The following is a 3,145-nucleotide window of genomic DNA, read 5'->3' as shown; positions in this document are numbered from 1 at the left end:
GGACTGAATAGTGGGTAGAGCTCTTACTTATCACTATGGTTACTGATTTGTTATATGCTTCCCCACTTAGCTTGAGCTATTTCATTTTCTAAAAAATAAACATGGTCAGGTGGAAATGTATACAGATATGATCTTTTTGAAAGGGTATTTAATGTAAGGTATCAAAAGACCCCAACATGCTCATTTTAGACCCAATAGTTTCATTGCAGGACACGCATGGATTGATATTCAAGAAATCTATTGTAATTGCCTCAAGTATAGTGACTTTTTTCACCCTGGTTAGAGGTGGAAGAATGTGAATTAACTCCTTTAATAAACAAAAAACTCTTTTAATGGAAATCTTCCCCATGAAAATTATATTTGTCCTGGTACAATGGATAGAGTATTCTGAAACACAACTAACCTTTTCTTGATGGTTTTTTATCAATATAATTAACAATCAAAGTACATGTTAATAGATTCATTGATCCAAGAAGCTGTTAAGATGTGAGGGTTGCTTTCCCCCTGGATAGCTTGTTTCCTCTGCCTCTCATGGTTCTTCTTCTTTCACAGTTGACTGTCATTTCTCATTACTCTTCAACTCAACCCTCTAATCACAATAAAACAAAACAAAACCAGATAACCAAGAGTATTCACATGTTGTCTGAATTGTGTGAACAAAGGCCTGGAGGTACACCTCCAACCATCTGGGGAGCCTGTTAAAAATGCTCTTTCCTGGGTTCCACTATAATCCTTCCTAATAAGAATCTCTCAACCTCATGAGCACATAAGGTAATACTTACTGTTAAAATTGGAGACTCACTGGCTTATGGAGTCCCCTCTAAAAATATACCCATGAACTTAAGGCCATATACAGCCAACAGGCTGTCTCTGGGCTACCAAGCTGCTGCTTAAGGCTGGAGTTGTCAGAACTAGGTAGGCCCTGGTGGCTTGTTTCCTGCCAGGTACTAAATATCCTGCATACCACATGGGCTGACTGACTTCTAGTTTTTGAACTTGGTTCACTTGGGTAGAGTTATGTATGTGGGGGGGGGAGGGTTAGATGATGAGAGATTTACTTCCTGGGCCTCTCTGTGTCTAGATTAGCTGAGACTTCTGATGAATGACTCTTGAATAATTAACATCTACCTGTCCTATAACCTTGGGAGAAATAGGGTAATTAATAGTTATTCATATTTTCCAAATATGAGACTATCTGAACGGACTGACTGACTTTTAAAAAATAAAATAATGCTCACCATTTACCAGAGATAAATTAAGTTAGCTAAGAGGCAAAATAGGAGAAGAGTAAATGGAAGTCACATTAACCTCCCCCCAGGACCAATCTGGAATTACAACTAAATTGTGGAGGAATCACCCAGAACAAACAACTGAACAATAGCAAAAGAGAGCCCTATAACCTCGGGCAGACAGAAGAATCATCTCCAGTACTAACTGACTGATGAATAGTGCAGTGGAGACTCAAGAGGGCTGGCTGAGTGCCTATCAGCGGCAGTGCCAGAGGGATAATTAAGCAAGTGGTTGGATCCCCCTGAGAAGTGTGGTGTCTAAACTCTATCCCCAGCCTAGAGCACCAGACTCCAAACAGTACACTGACAACAGGCAGCAAAAAGTGGCAGGGTTTCTTTCTGCCAAAGACAGCTGCAGATGCAAAGAGCCATTTAAAGGGCCAACACACAGATTTTTATTTGCAGCCATTTACCCAGGGCACCAGCAAAGGCAGGGGCAGAGTGGGCTGGAGAAGGAAGCTATGGGGAAAGAGCTGAGATAGCAGCAGCTGGGATACAGGTGCTGAATCTTCCCCTATACAGCAGCAGCTATCCAGCTCAGGCAGACCACTTCCCTACAAGAAGCATCAGCCTGAAGAGAAACAATAGCCCCAACCCCAGGAGTGATTCTGCCCCACCCTATCTGCTAAGCCTATTAAGCCTAACTGCTGAGTGAAGAGTGCCTAGATTAATAACTAAAGGTGATAGCCATAGAGAGCAGATCCCTGGCAGCCAGGGAGCTGGCAGCCTAAGGTCAGATGAGGTCAACATCTGACATCAATCAGAGACAAATCCAGAAAGGAAAAACAGTGGTAAATACTAGAGGCTACTGAGATGAAATCCACTGTGGTCTTCTCCATGATTAGTGATATTTTCTTTTCTGCATAGTTTTTTAACATTCATTTCTTGTCCATCAAGTTTGTACATATTAAGTTACTAGAATTTACACTATAGTTTATTTCCCTCCTTTCTTAAAATAGTTTTAATCTCTTTACACCCTTACTAATACTGGTTAATTTGATGATGATAGCGGGATTATAGGGGTAGAGATATTTTTGTGGATGTGGGCTTGTTTTTTGGACTTTGTGGTTTTGTTCTTGCAGCACCTGCACAACAGCATACAAGATGTGATGGGTGGAGTGACCCTCAGTCAACCAGTTGGATGGAAGGACCCACCAAAGAAGGACCCAACAACAATCAAAACCCAAAGACATCCAGAGAGCCAATATAAATGACAGCCCAAGAGCAACAAGTTCAGGAGATTAAGGAGACTGCACCACTGAATCTCACAGGTCTCCTACTATAGTAGTTCACACCATAAAACCATAGAGTCAGAACATATCAATTTAAGAAGCAGAGGAGGAATCCTCAGAAACAATGGTAAATGAAATAGAGGCAAGTTAACTATCAGATATTGAGTTCAAAGCAATGGTTATAAGGAAGCTCAATGAGCTTACTGAGAATTACCAAAAACTACAGGGAAGCTACAAGAACTTACTGCGAATTACACCAGCATGAAAAACGACAGAAACAAACAAGAAGAGACAAGAGGAAATAAAAAATACAATTTCTGAGTTGAAGAACACAGTAGAAGGAATCAAAAGCAGGCTAGATGAAGCAGAGGATTGGATCAGCTAGCTGGAGGGCAAGGAAGATAAAAAACCTCCCAGAAAGAGCAAGAAAAGAAAAAGAGACTCAGAAAGAACAAAGAGGTGTTAAGGGAACTACAGGACAACATGAAACATAATAGTATCCATATAATAGGGGTACCAGAAGGAGAAGAAGAGCAAGGGATAGAAAACCTGCTTGAAAAAGTAATGATAGAATACTTCCCTAATTTGATGAGAGACAAAGTCACACTAATCCAGGAAACACAG

This window comes from Phyllostomus hastatus, unplaced genomic scaffold (assembly GCF_019186645.2).
Source record: "Phyllostomus hastatus isolate PE091 unplaced genomic scaffold, TTU_PhHast_1.1 phas_contig_16, whole genome shotgun sequence".
NCBI classification, from domain to species: domain Eukaryota; kingdom Metazoa; phylum Chordata; class Mammalia; order Chiroptera; family Phyllostomidae; genus Phyllostomus; species Phyllostomus hastatus.
The sequence above is the reverse complement of the archived record's forward strand: the minus strand, read 5'-3'. Positions refer to the sequence as shown.